We start from the raw sequence: 19,828 nt of genomic DNA on the forward strand, positions 1-19,828 counted from the left end.
GCTCAAGCCAGAAGACTGTTCTTGGGGTGTGAACCACATGGTGAAAGGATTTCATCCAGCATTTTAGCAACCCTACCTCCTGCTATTAGGGGGTTCCAAATGGACCCATCAAACTTCCAGCAAAATCCCCTTTTTTGTTAGTACCCCTACTGAAATGTCTCAGTGTGTTTATTTAACTTCTCACTGGAGGTTCCAACAAAGGTAACAATCAGTGAGTTTGAATTTTGCTACTTTTTCTCCTGTTTGGCACAATACCCAAGGGAGGGATTTCAATGAAATAGCCTAACTGGAAAATGGGAGAAATCAACAAAGAAGACAAAGTTATTTGGACATCCAAAATCCTATATAAAAATGGGTAAAACCTGGGGGAAATCCTGGAAAATAAAGGTGTGTTCAGTCTGAGAAATCTAAATGTGTTAGCCTTTTTCTTCTTGCTCTTACTGCTGCTTTATAGTCCTAAACTGTCTTGGATCAGATCAGATCGAGTGCTTCTAACTTGAAATTTGTCAGGCAAAGGACAAATCTCAAAGCATTACAAACAGATACTGCCCATATTGGTGTTGAGTTGTTTGTTCTAGAAACTCTTAGAAGAGCCATGAACCTGATCATCAAACCAAGTGGAATGTCTGTGAAGAAGCAAGATCTTAAATGCTCCAGGAAGAGCCAAAGGTAAAAAGGCAGTAACCTAAGGGTAGTTGTGTTGGGTTTCACTGTGCCTTTCGTAAGACTCTGATGAGAGAGGGTGGAGTCACTGTGTTGTCGTTTCACCAAACCAGATAGAGTTGGGATCAGAATCAACTGTCTCCAAGGAGAGTACTTGATTGGGAAATAGGAGAATTTAATTAAGAGGGAATGGCAACAGAGTTCATATTGTATCAGTGTCCTGGGCCCACATATTGGTTCAGGTTCGGTAGACATAAAAGCATAAAAGACTTTGATCAACTTCACGTTTGTAAATGAGTCTTCAGCTCTAATATTCCCTATTCAAAGGTAGGAATGAGGTAACCTAGGGTATTTGGCTATTAAAGTGACAAAAGTGGTTACATACCCTGGAAATGAAAAGTGAAATATTCCAGTCCAGGGAATGAATGGCCTTTTTTTTTTTTACAGTTTTTCTTTTTTTTTTTTTTCTTCTTTCCCTGGTTCTTCTCACTCTATTATGTAATTGATGTACATTTTGTTTCAGCTCCTTTTCACTATGCATACCTTGTTTTACCACTTGCTATCTGTTTGCCTTGACCCTGTCATAATTCTGATTGCTCTAAATAAAACACAATCATTTTCAATGTGAGAAATTTAATGCAACCACAATATGTGAGTTTTAACCACACCCTTTTCTACACGTACTTTGCAAATGAGCACAATTGTTCCTGACTTCATCTAATTCACTCTCAAAATGCTCATGGAAAGTGTAGGGCATCTGATACTTTATCTTCATTTTACTGGCAAGGAAACAGATTCAGGTTGGTTTTGATTATGTTTGATTTTGTTCATAAGCACCCCAATCAGTGAAAAAACTAAAACTAGACTCGAATTCCAGTTATACTTAGTTCAGTGTTTTAATTTCTAAACCAGTTTATTCACCATTTGATTGATAAACCCAATTAATAAGAGAATCAGCAGGCCTACTTTAAAAGCAATATTTTGCTTTTCTAATTTTTAAACAGAATTATCCCAAATGAATTCACTGGCACAGTCGTTAGGACTGAGAAACATAGCATTAAGTAGCAAGGCAAAAATCACTTGAAATTAAAATATTGTTGCAGAAATCTTTTAAATGAATAAATTATCCTAGTTTGGTCTTCTAAAGACCCCTTTGTTACCTAATTTAAATAAATGTGGGCTTTTGATTGCTTACTAAATTTTCTTCAGAGTTGAAGGAATTCTTTGGCCTTTTCTAAATCACTATCTATATACCCATACTCATTTTCCTTAGTTCTTGCATTGCAGAATGTACTTTCCAATATTTATACTTTGTTTTTTGCCTTCTCTTCATCTGAAAACCTTCACCTGTCTCATCATTAAATCTATGGATTTGTCAATACTGGGAGTTCGGTCAATGATATCCTAGTGTTTTCAGTGATATCATCATCATTATGTCTTCCAAATTCAGTGAGTGGCCTGGAGATTGTACTTGTTCTTCTTGGGTGCGAAAACCTATCTACTATTTTATCTCTTTACTGTTAATTCTGTAGCATAGAGCAATATCAAGATTCACCCTCAATCCCAACTCTATTCATTGTGAAGTGAGTGATGTATTTATCATAAAATCCAACTTCATGTTGTTTACCCTTAGGAACGAGACTTGTACTACCATTTGGTCAAAACCAAGACAAGTTTCCCCAGCCTTCAAGGAGTGGTTGCTGTGGTAACACCTACCATTATGTTCTCCTTGTCTTGCTTCTACAATGTAAGTAAATACCAATTGTTTGGCTTTCAAACAGTGTATTCTTTGCCTCCCCGCTCCTCCTTGCCCCAGACCTCTCCAAACCCCCTTCCCACCCCACCTCCCTTCACTGTTTGTTTGTTTATTTATTTGCATCAGATTGTAACACGCATATATATTACTATCGCTTGATAACACTCAAGGGCAAAAAAAAACTGGGACAGCAAATGACTCATGTTTTTCCAAGTTCTTAGCCAAATTACTTTTTAGTCATCCTAACAAATGGGAGTTTGGCTATACCGTAACACTAATAGGTTTTCCAAGCTGCAAGTATAAGCCCGGAGTCTGCTGCTTTCTTCTTTAATGTCTTGACAAGTCTGATTATAGCTGAGAAAGTAATCGCTTGATCACATAACGAGCATGAGAAATACTCTGCTACAGGCAAGGGTAAAGGAAATAATTTATTCTTTATTTGCCTTGAAGAATTCAAGTAGCTTTCTTGGGTCATTAAGATATGAAATAGGTCATCACCTAATTCTTTTGAAACAAAGATGAGCTCTGTACTATATCCCTTATACTTTTTCTTGTTTTTACTTGAAATTCCAAAAATGTGTGCACAATAATATAGTCAACTCAAACTGTAGTATGCTGATAAACACATTGTCTGCTCTAATTAGAAAAAAAGTCTTTTTGACTCTTAAAAATTAGGCATCATATTGAGAGACTAGCCACCATATTCAATATGATATCTCTCAGCCTTAATTAAATGCCCATTTAACATATTTTTAAAGATTAATTTATCCTGGTTCATAGTTTCTAATCTATAGAAAACAAAATCTTAACACTAAACAGCTTGATATGGTGTGGTGAGTTTGAGCTGTATATAAAATGTACTAACATGTCATTCCATCAATATAGATTACCTTATTGATGTGGGTTTTTTAATGAGCAATTTGTCATAAGTATGTTAGGATACTCTGTATGTTTGGGTTAATTATATTATACTCCTTTATCTGACTCTTAGAACATAAACATGGCATGATCAGCCCAGTTCAAAAGCAAGAAGCACTTAAGAACTCCCAGAAATGAACAAGATAATGAAGGGTATGTATTTTGCTTTCTGTATTCACATAGTTCATATGAGTATCAGTAGACTTTGCCAGCCACATTTCCAATGTGTGTAAAACCCAAGTACAATTATTAGTCACCAAATGGAAGTTTATAATTAGCTTTGGGCAATACTAGTATCCCATGGTAATTTGGCACATCCAGGCATCATGTATCAGTAATGGCAGTCTGTCGGCCTGCCACTGGACAGCAAGTGTCACCTATAATAATATACCAGCACAGGCTTAGGGAACAACTAGTATAATTTATTGACTTGCTCTGTTTTATTTATTTATTCATTTATTTACTTACTTACTTAGTTACTTAGAGAAAGAGTCTTGCTCTGTTGCCCAGGCTAGACTGCAGTGGCACGATCTTGGCTCACTGCAACCTCTGTCTCCCAGGTTCAAGCTATTCTCCTGCCTGAGCCTCCCAAGTAGCTGGGATTATAGGCGCTTGCCACACACCCAGTTAATTTTTGTATTTTTAGTAGAGGCTGGGTTTTGCCATGCTGGCCAGGCTGATCTCGAACTCCTGACCACAGGTGATCTGCCTGCCTTGGCCTCCCAAAGCGCTGGGATTACAGGTGTGAGCCACTGTGCCTGGCCACTTGCTATGTTTTAAATCTGCAGGCTTTTGGTTTCTATTTATCTGCTGTTTGTTCTTTAGTTCTCTATAGGCTGGCTTATAAATAACCCTAGTATTTCTCAAAAGCAAAGCCTTTTTTTTTTATTTGTAAGACTAATTTTCAATATTTTAAGACCATGTAAATTGCAAATGCAATAGTTGGGAGAACTGGCCCAGTGACTTTTTTACACTTCTAAATTTGTTTTGGTCTATGAGACCTAAATTAATTGCATTTGTCCAGACTATTATGGCAGAACTGCATAATAAAACTTATTTGGAGAAGCAAGGACAGCTCCATCATTGGCCATCTGAATGACAGTAAGAGTGAATGGCTTATCCTACCTCATTTATCACTATGTACCAAGCAGGCCTGATTTATATGTAGCAATGCCTTTTATGACAGCAAGGCCTTTGAATATTTTACTGTAAGTAAACTATGATAGGTCTGAGAGTAAAAAAATAACCTTATCATTTTATTGAGTAATGTAAAACATAGAGTATCTCAAGATTATGAAAGAATGTACACATTTTAAAACCTAAATTTAAACATAAATTCAACCTAATTTTAATTTAAACTTAAGTTCAAGGTGAAGGGAGTAAAATATTATCCTTTAAAGTTATAAGGTTTTTGCTTTTTTTCTTTTGAAAACCCTGAAAATGTCACCTGGTAAATAGTACTAGAGGAATAAAAAACAAGTATGTAATGATGTATTCACATATTCTTTCTAGGATTCTGGCTCAGTGAACACTATTTATTCTGGGATTCCTAGCAAGGCCACTTTGTGTCCTTGGAGAAATGTAAGCAAAGTCTGCAGAATTAGCCTGTAGGATGAGACTTTACAAGGATAAAATGTACAGATGATTTAGTTCTCAATATTAAATTTGAGTCTACTTGGGAAATTGGGTAGATCATAAGCTCTGTCCTTTCTTTTGATACTATCTCTTTCTTTCCGTATGATTGGTTCCTGTTACAGTGTCTATAAGAAAAATTACCCAAAATATAGGAAGGGGAGTACTGATTGCATGCATGCTCCTTGACAAAGTACTGTAGAAAGTTCATTTATTTATTCAGTACTTCCAGTGTGCTGGTCTACGTGCCTAGGACATAATATTGAATAAGATGCAATCCCTATATTCAAGGATACAAAAGTCTTACAGTGAGGAAGCAAACAAATAATTAAGCATTATAAAACATAATAGTTATTACTATAAATATAAAATAAATATACTATGGAAACAAATGGATAGGAAGCCTAATTCAACCTGGGACTAAGAAAAATATGTCCTGGTAGAAGTCACCACTAAGCTGAGTCCAAAAAGAAAAATAAATGTAAATTTCACAAAGAAGGAAATATGAAATGGGGAAATAGAAAACATGTTCTAAGCAAAGGAAAGACATCTTCAAAGTCCTGGAAGAGAGATTGGGGGAGACAGGGAAAGGACAAGAAATGTCTAAGAGAGACAATGACAGAAACAGAGAGTGAATAAATATGAATGGTTACATTCAGAGAATTGCATGTTCAGTATGGCTTGAGTGTAAGATGAGAACAAGAGATGAAATAGGAGAATTGAGAAGAGATGCATGTTAGGGCTTTGTTTTTCAACTCAAGGAATTTGAATTTATGCTAAGGGAAACAAGGACCAATGGAGGCTCTATTTGGAAGTGATATGATTAGATTTCCAAAATTGCTTGGGATTCAATATGAGATGAGATTGGAGGGATGCCAGATTGGAAGTAGAATCTGCTGCAGTATATCCTAGAAAAAGATAATTCTGCCTTGTGCTATGGGAGGAGTCTGGAAATGGAGAGATACAGATTCCAAAGATATTTAAAAGGTGGAAAGTATTGGATTACTTTGTGCTGGATGTATGTGGGTATTGAGGGAGAGGGGTTAATTAAGGATGATACCCTGGTTTCTGACTGGGCAGGTTAGGTGCATGGTGGTGTCATTTACTCACATCAAAAACACAAAGTGAAAAACAGATTTAAGGGGTAGGAAGGTAATGAACATGCTGAACCTGTTGACTGTGAAATACCAGTATTACACTCAAGTAAAGATATCTAGTAGGAAATTAGAGATAGCAGGTTAATATCAGGAGAAAGATCTGGGCTGAGATCTCTCTCCCTCTCTCTCTCTCTCTCTCTCTCACACACACACACACACACACACACACACACTCACACACATATATGTAAATGCATATACAGTCATGTGTTGCTTAACGACAGTGATGTTAGGCGATTTCATTGTGAACAGTATAGAGTATGTATGTAGTTCTTATTCAAACCTAGATAGTACAGCCTACTGCTCCTAGGCTACAAACTTGTAGAAAAAAGTGGTCTTAGAGATGCCTATATAAGTAAAATAGATTGTCTAAAAGCTGTGTGGGAATATAGCGTCATTCTGTAACTATGTAACCTGCCTTTTAGTGAGACCTTAAGCATCGCTATATGGAATCGAGTAGGCAATTATACAAATCACTAGGCAATAGGAATTTTTCAGCCCTATTATAATCTTATGAGAGCACCATCCTATATGTGGTACATTGTTGACTAAAATGCTGTTATACAGGGTATGACTATATATACATATGTATATTTATGGTAATTGAAGCCACAGATTTGATGAGATCAGCTAGGGAGAGTACAGTAAAATAGAAAACATTAAAGTCAAACTCATGGAGTTTGTAAAGTATAAGAAAAGTTCTACCAAGGAATGCACAATTCAGTGAAAGAATAAGATTAATATGAAAATTAGTATAAAGAAAAGCTGTCACCGAGAGTCAAAATATAGGTACTGGCCGTGTGTGGTGGCTCACAATTGTAATCCTAGTGCTTTAGGAGGCCAGTGCAGGAGGATCACTTGAGGCCAGGAGTTCAAAACCAGCCTGGGCAACAAAGCAAGACCCCATCTCTACAAAAAATTTAAAACATTAGCCAGGTGCAGTGGTGCACACCTGTAGTCCTAGCTACATCAGAAGCTAAGGCAGGAGAATCTCTTACACCTGGGAATTTGAGGCTACAGTTAGCTATGATTGTGCCACTGCCCTCCAACCTGGGTGATGAAGAGGTACCCCATCTCTAAAAACAAACAAAAACAAACAAACAAAAAAAACAGAGGTACAAGTTACCTGGAACTCCTAGTAGGAATGGGTTTGGGTGGCAAAGAATAGACTCATGGAAAGCAGAGAGAGATTCTAAAACTGTACTGGGAATTTTTCAGAAAGACAACTAAAGGGTTAGATAGAAATCATGTTATAGAGTAATTTTAAGAGAAACTTATCTAATTTTCAGTTCCTTTGAATATGTATGTGTATTAGAAACAGAAATAAAGAGCAGAACCAGAGAGCCCAAACTTCCACTGAGCACAGCTTGGTCCAGAGAGTCCCTGAATACCTCAGCAGGGGTCTGGGGAGTCTAGGCCTGTGTCTTTTCTGTCATAAATATTCAGGCAGTTTCTTTTGTGTGTGTGTTTAAGGTATAGGGTAAAGTAGTATTTAAAAGTATTCTCTTTATAAATGTGGCATATACAAATGTAAAAAGTAGGTATATATTTGCACTTACCTATTTGAATGCGTCATGTATTATCATCTCCTTTCGTGTTAGAGATTACCAAAGAGCATCTCAATTTATAGAAATGGAATCTGAGGCCTTTGGCATGAGTCTTTGGGTGAATTTATTTATACAAGCCTGCTTTCTTAACAAATAGTTGATCACATGACTGGAAACTAGGGTTTCATCATGGTCCATGATGGTCAAGGTCACGCTGAGAGGCAGGATGTACAGTTATAGAACAACCCTATATCCCCACACAGCTTTTAGACAATCTCTTTTACTTACACAGGCTTCTCTAGGACCACTTTTTTAACCACAATCTGTTACTGATCATCTGGTAAACTGCATGCCTTTTAGCAAAATTAACTAAGTTTTCTCATCCATGATCATACAGGTCTTCAGTTACCCCCACACTTATAAATTAACTGGGTGTATAAATATATGATGCCTAAATAAATATTTATTATTATTTTCATAGGCTACATAAGGAAGACATCTTGCAAATATGATGTAAAAAGAGCCTTTTATATCAAATTGTAATATATTAATAAGTCATTAAAAATTAATAATCCTAACAGAGAACATATTCTATATATCCATAATAAAAGGTTTCAAAATATTTTAAATGTCTATATAAGAATTTATAAGCATTCATTATGGGTGACAGCATTTCAGATGAGAGAAAATTTATGACAAGATTTCTAAGTAAACCTAAACCCACTCATGAGTTTATAATTATTATTATTTATAGCATACTGTGCAGTAGAAATGTAACATGTACCACAAATACAAGCTGCATATGTAATTAATTTTTCTAGTGGCCATGTTAAAAATATTTCGAACATATAAAATTAATTTTAGTATATTTTATTTAATCCAATGTATCTAAAATGTCATTTTAACATGTATGCACATAAAAACTTATTAGTGATATACTTTACCTTTTTTGTTTTTTATGCTAAGTCTTTGAAACCCAGTGTGTATTTTACATTTATAGCACATCTCAATTTGGCTACATTTCAAGGGCTCAAGACCAGATCTATGGTCTATCGTAATAATTACATTGAACTATATAAATACTCCTGCTTTATAACAAAAACCACAGATACCTTTTATTGAGTCCTTGTTATGTGGCAGTCACTATGATGATTTCCATGTTTTTCTTATTTCATCTTAAAAGCTATGAAGGAAATTCCATTATCACCCACATTTCTATATGGAATAATAAGAGACTTAAAAGGATTTAATGGACTTGCCTAAAGCTGTGGATTTCACAAGTGATGGACCAGGGATTCAAATGCAAAGATTTATAAGTACATTGAAATAAGGTGTATAACTATTATAAATTATTATAATATATAATTATTATAAAACATTATCATTTAAAATTATTTTATCTTTTATATGATTTTGTTTATAATTTTCAGTAAAGATAGTCAATTCAGTTGTAGGAGAAAGTAAATTTTGTGGTAAAGTGATTTGATAGCTGGAAAAGTTAGACCACTGCCCCACTGAACTTGTGGAACAGTAAGAGAATTTATACATACTAAAAAAAGAAAAATAAACAAAAGAAAGTATGTTGCAGAGATAATGATATTGCGGAAAGTAGCCACAGGGCCTTATTTCCTTGCCAAATAAAACCAAAAAAATGAATAGAGGTAGGAAGAATAATAGTATATCCTGGATGCATTTCAAAACGATGACATAGAAGACAATCTGTGATGCAATGCAATAAGTTGTTGAACCTCTACATTATTATGTGTATGGAAAAAAATCAATAACAAGTGTTTGGAAAACTTGAGAATTGATTTTGGTCTGAATTTTCTAAAATAAGAAGTTAGGAATTTGAGAGCTAAGAGATTGGGCACAAGATATGATGTCTGAAGAACTCAGATGAAAATTAGCCAGGTCTGATTTGGACAAAATTAAAGATGAATGTGAGGGTCAGTGGTATAGAGTTGGAGGTCCAGGAAAATCATTAACAATAAGATGTTCTGTTCTTCTCATGATTCTATGGGGTTTCTCTACTCTTCATTATGACATCACAATGGCTTGTTCTTCATTCAAGATACTCCTATTTTTTATTTGAATCAACTCCTTCAATCTCACTGGCTTTGCAATTCACAAATTAGATCCCTTTTTCCAAACACTAAGCCATATTTTCCCTACCATTCAAGATACATTTGGAATCAATCTACTCCAGGAAATCCAAACTACATATAGGAAATACAATATCTTCTATGGAGGGAAACAATGGCATGGGTAATTCATACAAATGTTCTAATTCCATGGATTAAGTACTGCCATAAGGTAAACCAGTATCCTTGGGTCTGGTTTGCTTTACCGTCTCTTTCCACCTCAGCTTCCACATACCTCTGCTCAGACCACCTAATCCTTGTTGTGCCAGTTTGTATCCTTTTCCCTGTGCATTCCAGCCTCTGCCCCTCTTGTTTACTGTTTACCTAGGAGTCTATTTTTTTAAATCCAGCAGAAACAATATTAATATTCACAAGCAGGTGGCAAGTAAAAAGAATTGATTGGGTCCAGGAAGTGCTTTACTTCCTAGAAGAGGTTTCGCCTTACTAGTTGATTGAAAGAGATGTTATAGAGTTGAAGGAGAGCCAGCAAACTGACACAAGAACAGAAAAACAAACATTGCATGTTCTCACTCATAGGCGGGTGTTGAACAATGAGAACTCATGGACACAGGGAGGGGAGCATCACAAACCAGGGTCTGTTGTGAGGGATAGAGGAGGGACAGCAGGGGTAGGGAGGTTGGGGAGGGATAACAGGGGGATGAAGGTAGCAAACCACATTGCCATATATGTACCTATGCCACAATCCTGCATGTTTTGTACATGTACCCCAGAACCTAAAGTGCAATAAAATATTAAAAAAAAAAAAAAGAATTGAAGGAGAGCATGAGCTTTGACGTACACAGAGCAAGGAGATCCCAAGAGTTATTTGCTTTGTTAATATTACTTAAGTTGTTTAATCTTTCCAGCCTCAGTTTCCTCATCTAAAGTGATATCAAGGATAACTATATGGCACAGCTATTTTATTTATTCATGTATTTATCAATTAATTTGGAAATGGAAATAGCATGTGTCATTTATATATTGAAAACAAGATATAAAAATACAAATGATTTCCTGCCTTCAAGAGATAGATTAATGGGAAATAAAAAAATCAAATGTTAAAGTATTGTAAAGTGGTATGTTGGCAGTAAATGCAGGTACATTGGAGGCAGAAAAAGGGAAATTACACATTTTACTTCAGAGGATAGAGAAATCATTCAGGAAAATCAAGCTGAATTAAGCTGTTAACACTTGAGCTACAGTGGAAGAAGGATGTAATCATTCTAGGTATTTCTTAATAGATTCATTTACTCATTTCTTTATTCTTTCAGCAAATATCTATTGTGTGCCCACTGCATGGTGGTGAAAGTAGGGCTGAATCAAAAAGAAGAGATGGTCCTTTCTAAGACAAGCGTATTTCTTCTGTTATCACAGTGCTTATAATCAATATGAAAGAGAGACAACTACGTTAACAGAAGTGCACTTAATAGATCTCTATGTAACTGACTTGGCAAATTAACCAATATCATCAGTTTCCTTTGCAAAACACCCTGATTAATATTCAGGGCTCAGTGAGAGCTCACAGCCAGTAGATGATGCTCCAGTAAGCCTACACATTTTTCTCATTGGTTCCGTTGCATGCTTGCCAAGAATTAGTTGTGTTTATTCCCAAACTATTGCCAGTTGACTTCGTATTGTAACCATGTAATGAAAATAACATTGCTTCCATAATTCAATGAAATAGAGTGTAAAATGAAATAATTGCTTCTTTGAAAATTAACTTGAATTTTTTGTAAAGACCCAATAAAGGAGAATTGCTAAAAACATTCCTATGAAATTAAGTGAAGGAGATACAATAAGCAAAGACTCAGAAAAAACAAAAAAACTTAATCCAGAAAGTTCTACACTTACATTGGTTTGCAAATGTGTTTTTTTTAGTTTAAAGAAAGTGAAACTAGAAATTATGGATGATACATCATAGTAAAGAAAGATTGCCTGGAGCCGGGCGCGGTGGCTCAAGCCTGTAATCCCAGCACTTTGGGAGGCCGAGGCGGGTGGATCACAAGGTCAAGAGATCGAGACCATCCTGGTCAACATGGTGAAATCCCGTCTCTACTAAAAATACAAAAAAAAATTAGCTGGGCATGGTGGCGCGTGTCTGTAGTCCCAGCTACTCAGGAGGCTGAGGCAGGAGAATTGCCTGAACCCAGGAGGCGGAGGTTGTGGTGAGCCGAGATCGCGCCATTGCACTCCAGCCTGGGTAACAAGAGCGAAACTCCGTCTCAAAAAAAAAAAGATTGCCTGGATCTTCAGTCAATGGATCTGTGTCCAAATTAAAGGCTATATCCTTAAATTAAAATAATTGGGGATTGACTGTACATCTAACTGTATCATATTAAAATAAATGTTTAAAAAATGTAACTATATTGTGGTTCTTAGATTTGTATCTATTTTAATATTAGCAATCATATGAGATAAGAGGGCTTCTAGTGAAGAAATATTATATGTTTTGGTATAGAATGTATTAAGACCTTCGAAGTTTACAGTGGAAGACATTATTAATCATAGAGAACAGAAAGTCTGAAATAGATTGAGCCAAGCAAAGAAAAAGGGGCAAGGTCAAGAGAGCATTCAATGTAAGCAAAACAAAGACAAAAAGAGACGCAAGTGGTCCAGACACAAGCTGGACCATATAGTGTGACAGTACACATGGTACATCATCTGGGCTGGTAGTGGAGGCCAGATCTAGATCTTCAAAAGCCTTAGAAAGCATAATGAGCCTTTGAACTTTATCTTGAAAGGTTTTAAGTTAGGGGGTTATATTATCAGAGTTGTAGAAAAATAGAAGAGCCTAGAGCAGGATGGGTTCATAAGGGACAACATTGGAGCCAAGAGATTAATCTAAGTAAGAGATGATGGCAGGCAGGGGTAAGATGGCTGCAATGGGATTGTCATCACATGATGAATTTTAGAGATATTTGTGAGATATAATCAACAAAATATGGTAAGTAGTTGTAGGGGTCAAAAATAGTGGAAGAGGTCAAATATATCTCCTGAGTTCTCACTGAAGAAATTGAGTGAGTGGTGCCATTTATGCAAGTATGCAACTTTAATAAAAAATAGGGTAGTTGGGGAGGGTTGGAGGATGAGGAATTCCCTTCTGAAAACGCTGTGTTTATATCATGTACAAGACCCTTAAGTGAGAAAGTCTTAAGAGCAATTGTATATATAGGGTTCAGGAAAGAGGTAAGCTTAGAAATAGAGGTTTATTTGTCACTTGCACATAGATAGTAATTGAAACCATAAAGAGTAGAGTGCATTTCCCAAAGAGAATTAGTAGAATATAAAGAGAACTGAAGAAAAGCAAACTGTCCGGGAAAGAGTCCTGGGGGCAGAGTATTGAACTATAAATAGAAGAATAATTGCCAAAAAAGGATTAATAAAGGAGCAGCCAAAGAATTAGGAGGCAAGGAAGTGTTCAGCATATTCATTGCTACTAAGTGAAAAATGCCCAATGGATTCAGGATATATAGGTCATGGGTGCCCATGTTTGAGGGCACAATCAGTGGAGGGGCTGGAGCCTAAGGCAAACACTCCTGTGGGGTGAGGAGTGAGGGGAAAGTGAAAAAGGGGAGATGGAAAATGCCATCATTTTGTTGTTTCAAGAGACATATGCCTTAAATTTAAAAATTGGGGAATGATCGTACATTTAACTGTATTATATTAAAATAAATGTTTAAGAAATATAAATGTATTATGGTTCTTAGATTTCAGTCTGTTTTAATATTAGCAATTATATGAGATAAGAGGACTTCTAGTAAAAGCCTAGTGGAGAATATAAAAAGGAAAGCCTGAAAAAACTGAAAAGGATAGGTCTAAAAGGTCTTGAATGCCAAGCTAATTGGAGTTATATTTGGTTGCATTGAAAATTCAGGGCACATGATCAAGTCTACATTATAGAAACTACTCACTTTGACAATAGTGTTGGGGATGGAATTAGTATGGGGTGAAAGTGTTAGTAAAAGAAGTTAGCTAAGGCATAGCTCACTCATGGTATATTGGCACACAGGTGTGCTGCAAGCAGTTTGCTGCTAGAAATACTGTACTCACATTTGCACAAGACAAAAAACTGGAGCGGATTCAAGTTTCCCTCTTTGCTAATTCCACTCTTACATTTTTCCCCAGTGTATCCTAGTATATTTCATATTGAAATGAGAAACAAGGGGGTGGAGTTATAGCCTAAACTTCTAGAATTGTACTTAACATGGATTATGCCTGAGGGAGAATAGCATATATGAACTTCATCCATTCTGTGTAGATATCAGGGAAAAAAAGAAGTTGAGAGCCATTGAATTAGAGAAAATTGCAACCCTTAAAACAGAGATGACAAGATCTTAATTAAGGATTATTGCCAAGGATGGTAAAGAGAGAAAGATTATTGGAGTAAGGTTACAGAGTTAGAAACAATAAGACTCAGAAGCTGAATGGATGTGAGAGGTGAAACATCATCATCAAAATAACAGTACCTTTATTGAATGCTTTTAATGTCAAGCACTCGAAAAGAACATACACGGTATAACATACATCATCCAATTTCAATTTCCCAACAGTGTTGCAAAGTAGGTATTTTTATTCCGATTGTATAGATAATAAAAATAAAGTTACGAGAGTTTGAGTAACTTTCTCAAGGTCATCCAGGTTTTAAGTGGCATACCTTGGGTTCAAATCCAGGGTTATCAGATTCAAAACCTTTGTTATCATCATTACTCAAATCTAAAGCGACTCTCTCATTACGTATTTGGTTATATGATGGTAAAATCAAATTCAAATGATAAATACCAGATGAAGATCAGGTGTAGGAAAAAAATAGCCAGTTCAATTTTAAACATATTTGGTTTTTAAAAGCTTGGAAAATATCCCTGGTGAAGATGTCTAATAGATAGTTACATACATAAGTCTTGAATTAACGGAGATGTCTGGAAGGAGATAAAGATTTATAAGGCATTAGCATTTAAATTGTGGTGAAAGTCATGGGAATGGATGAGATTTCCCAGGGAGATTGCAACATGAGAAGAGGATAAAGTGGAGAGCTAAGAAACACCAAAATGAAAAAGGAGATCAGAGGGAAGTATCAGCGAGGGACCCAGGGTAAGAATGTTAATACATGTTAAAGGGAAGTAGCTGAGGGTGGTATCACACCAAAGCAGGAAAGAACTGCAAGAGAAAGGAATGATCAATCATCTCATGCTATGGAGTGGTCAAGAAAGATGGAGATTGAAAAAAATTCAGTAAATTCAGAGGATTGTGAGTGAGAAATACAAGTTAAAACAGTGTGAGATTTAATTTTAATAACACCAAGTATCATCTAAGGTCTGTGAATAAACAGTTTATAGGAACGAAAAGTACAAATATTTTGAAGGGCAATTGCCGATACATTTAAAAAGGCAGCATTTTCATTCTAAGTATTTTTCTAAAGAAACAATAAGAAATGAAGACATTCATTGCAGCATTGTTTCTGTTAGCAACTATATCACAGTAGTTAAGAGCACCTACTCTAGAGCCAGCCTGAGTTGAAACCTCAGTTCTGCTACTTAGTAGCTCTATGAACTTGAGCAAGTTACTTTTCCGTGACTCAGTTCCTTTACCTGTAAAATAGGGACAGTAAGAGGATTACTACTATTAATAAGGTTGTTCCAGCCTGATTGGTTTCTTATTGTTACATATGACAAATCAGGGCAATTGCGGTAGCCATCATGTCAAATGCTGATTTTCTCTTTGTGTTTTGAGCATTCCAAATCTTCTCGTCTAGCTATTTTGAAATATACAATAAATTATTGTTAATTACAGATAGCCTATTGTGCTATCAAACACTATAACTTAATCCTATCTAACTGTATCTTTGTACCCATTAGCCAACCTCTCTTCATCCCCCACTCAGTTGTTCCCAGCCTCAAGGAACCACGAAGCTACCTCCCTGAAATAAACCTTTTTAGCTCCTACATATGAGTGAAAACATGCAACATTTGTCTTTTTGTTCCTGGCTTATTTGACTTAACATAATGATTTCCAATTCCATCCATGTTGCTGCAAATAATGTGACATTTGTTTGTAGCCAAACAGTATTTCATCGTGTGTATATAAACCATATTTTCTTTATTCATTCATCTATTGGTAGACACTAAGGTTGATTCCATATCTTGGCTCTTGTGAATAGTGCTGCAATAAACATGGAAGTGAGACCAGCTTGGCTGACATGGCAAAAACCTGTCTCTACCAAAAATACAAAAATTAGCCAGATATGGTGGTGGGTGCCTGTAATTCCAGTTACTCAGGAGGCTGAGGCAGGAGAATCATTTGAACCTGGGAGGCAGAGGTTATAGTGAGCTGAGATTGCGCCACTGCACTCCAGACTGGGTGACAGAGCGAGACTCCATTTCAGAAAACAAACAAAAAATCGAAAAACACACACAAAAACAAACAAAAAACAACCACTCATAATCCAACCATCTACATAGAAGCACCTTGGTATGTATTTTTCTAAAATTATCATACATGACTAATACATAAGTACATATTGTTTATTCACATATGGAATCATTCTATTAGTATGATTTATAACTTTTTTCTAATTAATAATCTGTCAGTGTCTTTCCATATTGTTAAATAGTTAATTACATAATTTTCACAGTTGCATAGTATCCCAGTGCACGGATATATAATTTATTTTCATCAATCTCACCATTGAGCATTTTGATTATTCTTATCTGTATTCATTTAACAAATACTCAATTCACTCTTCCTATGTGCCAGGCACTGTAATGAGCACATTCTAGACAGTGCTCCCGGAGGTCAGGCCAGGCCCAGAGCTAATTATATATAGAGACTGCCTCGGACCACAGAGAATATAAGACTCAAGGTACTGGACAATCTGTACAGCGGCCAAGATAAGAAAAAAAAATAGACTGTTGTAAGGTGCTTTCTTTCCACCTGTCATTTGTACAAATTTGTTTTGGTATCTAATCATTTGGACTAAAAATGCTCTGGTTTATTTCTGATAGAGGCTATAAACCCCTAAAGGTTTATGAACTATATTAATCCTATAATGCTTCCTCCTCTGCTAATCATCTATGTAGTCAACAAACTCTACTTGAGCAACTAAGGGCATGAGCAACATAAACCTACCATGATTAAAAATCATTTCAAATTGCCACAAATAATTTTATAGGCTTACTTAAAAAAAAACAAATGAACTATTTCATTTGGAATTTCTGATTTCTTGGTTCTATTATGGAATAAAATTCTAAAAGTAATAGCATATAAAATCCCAGGAAAACCTGCTATTTTTACAGTCATGGCCCTGATTGGAACAAATTTTGGTAACCTTAGAACTTTACATATTTTAATAATTATATTTTAAAGGATACTTCTAAACCATGTATCATTAAATTAGAGCAGTAAGAAAGTGGAAGCTGCTATAATTGTAATCTATTTTTAAAAAACTTTAGATGAAAACACAACTTTAAAAAGCAAGTCAGAGTATATTGTGCATATGCTTCAGAATAAATATAAACACACCATTTAAAGAGTTGCTTAAATTCAAATTTCATTTCTTTCAAGTTCTCTGTTAATGGCCCAACCAGTTAGCTATTGCCCTAAAATTTTAAACGTGGACAATTAGCCTGTTCAGGTTACCTAAACTTTCTAGATATTTAAGCCTCCACAGTTTAAAGAAACACAGCCATGTTATGTAAATAGACAGGTCTAGCAATTTCAAAGTCAGGTAGACATAGAAGAGGGAATTATCACTACATTAGTGGTTTGCCACAACTCCATAACTCAGCCCCCGACTTCCCTGTTCCCTTTCTTCAGCCCGGACACCCCTCCACCCCATCCTAGTCTATAGACAAACAAGCTCTCCAATCTAATTCTTATCAAGATAGAAACAAGGCCAGACCTGCTCTTCTAGATAAAATGCCTTGGCTTCTAACTGCCTGGCTGCTTATCTTTCATCTTGCAGTGTTAACCATAACCCCTTTCCTGACCTGCTCTACTTCTTGTTTTCAGATGATCAGTAAGAACTAGGGGAAAAACATGCTTAAATGAACAAGTTCACTCTCTCACATCCCTCTCCATTCCCTTTAAAGTCAGTTCAAAATATCTTTCCAAAATTATTAGAAATCACATTGTGTGCATTACACGTAACTTGATATGTTTCTAAATCTCTCTTTTCCAACTTTTACTCTTTCTATTCTATACTGCCAAATATATATTTTCCTAAAAATTAAAAGTTTTATGTTGTTATTTTTTGGTTGGGGGGATTAGGTTTTCTGAGCAATAGTAGGTTTTGTAAGCCTTTTTTTCTTTTTCCTCCCTTTTTTTTTCTTATTTGTTTGTCTAATCTAAATAATCATCTTCTCACCTAAGCTTCCTCCCTTTTTTTTTCTTATTTGTTTGTCTAATCTAAATAATCATCTTCTCACCTAAGCTGTTTGGTTTGGATACCTGAAGTTTTGTGCTTTCATCCAAACAAAGCATTGCACTTCTCTTTGCTGAGCAGGTGAAAGTTAATGCAATATACGCCTTGAACAGTCAGGCAATGTAACTGCTAGGTTTGGACTAGGTTGCTATGTGAGGTTAGCCTTCTTTGACCCTTGTTCCTTACACATGAAGTAGCAAAAAGAAAAATAAGCTAGGTTTCTTCTGTATGTTAGAATCCTAAGAAGCTCTATTGTCCTATATTTTGAAACAGCTGTTAAGTTAAACTGTGTGAGATTACACAGGGTCCTGGTGTTGTAAACACCATGATCTGGTTTATGACACCTTTATCCCACACATACTCATACACTTGAAACTACATGTCCTTGGAAATATGGGAGTCTTTTCAAAAGAATTTGAGCTTCTTTTGAAAAAAAAAAAAAGACATTCTACTAATATAAGGTGTTTTTGGCAACTTTTACTTTTTAGCATTTAAAACTGAGTCTACATTACACATCAGAAAATGATCTGATAGATACCCTGTTTTGATTCATGTCTTCCATTTTATTTTCTTAGCCTAAAAAATATTGAATCTAGAATTATACTACTTTTTTTCATTTTTCATTTTCTTCTTGCAAATTAGAAATCTAATTGACCCTAAGAGACCAATGCTTTACCTGTCAAAGTATTATCAATATTGGAGAAATAGTATCACTGAATTTAATGTGTAAATACATATCACATGCTTACCATGTATGAGGTATTTCTTTAGATACTAATGGGTAAAAAATAAATAACTGCCTTCAAAGAAATGATTTTATGCCAGAATAATGAACTGCAATACTTTGCCCTGATGTTGACATTCTTACAATATTAATGATTTCATTATAAGGATACTACGTTCTCAAAAGTTTTATGTCTTTCAGTATCCATAAACAAGGTTCTAAAGTTTATTTTATATCAAAACAATTTGTCTTCAAATATTACTTTCCTTAAAGGAGATTTATACTTATTAGCAAATACGATGTTTCATGTCTTATCTTTTCTACAAAAGATCATAGGCAAGTAAATCTTTAAAGCTTGTTTCATTTATGATAGCTGCATCTTTCCCATGAAAGATGGGAACTCACAGAGGCAATTGAACTTGTTGTACTAGTTGAAGGAGAGAGATTTCTAATAATCTGTCATGTCTGAAAATTCTTAGTTGCCTATAGTCATAGGAATTTGTCCTCATATTTATAAGACACTATTAGAACTGGTCTACTTGTCTTAGAGACGTGGAGGAAATTCATTTTCATTAGATCGTGTCTTGGTTAGGTATTTCGGTATTGTTTGTTTGGTTTGTTAGGTTTGTCTTCAACATATAGTAGATCCTTAGATGACTATAAAGCAAGGGTTAGGTTTAAATAAATAAAATTATTCAGTGTCAAATGATGGAGTATCTTTCAAGTTGAATGAAAACTTGTTAAGTATGGTTTAAATTATAGCAGTGGGATTGGGGAACAAATTATATGATGGTACATAGATTTTATAGCTTTTCTACAAAGCATTCAAATAAATGTTATTTAAATTTATTTTCTACTTGGAAAAATGTTAAAA

The 19,828-nt window shown here is 35.3% G+C and overlaps 1 long non-coding RNA gene across 1 annotated transcript in view; it reads left to right on the forward strand.

Moving 5' to 3' along the window:
- Nucleotides 1-1,202: 1,202 nt before the first annotated feature.
- Nucleotides 1,203-19,828, forward strand: part of LOC108308933 — a 32,815-nt gene continuing 14,189 nt past the window's right edge. Inside the window, exons 1-2 of the long non-coding RNA XR_005201318.1 lie at nt 1,203-2,410; nt 3,411-3,490. This is a non-coding gene — a long non-coding RNA (uncharacterized LOC108308933). The remainder of the gene's footprint in view (nt 2,411-3,410; nt 3,491-19,828) is intronic.

This window comes from Cebus imitator, unplaced genomic scaffold (assembly GCF_001604975.1).
Source record: "Cebus imitator isolate Cc_AM_T3 unplaced genomic scaffold, Cebus_imitator-1.0 Scaffold89, whole genome shotgun sequence".
In the NCBI taxonomy this organism is placed as follows: domain Eukaryota; kingdom Metazoa; phylum Chordata; class Mammalia; order Primates; family Cebidae; genus Cebus; species Cebus imitator.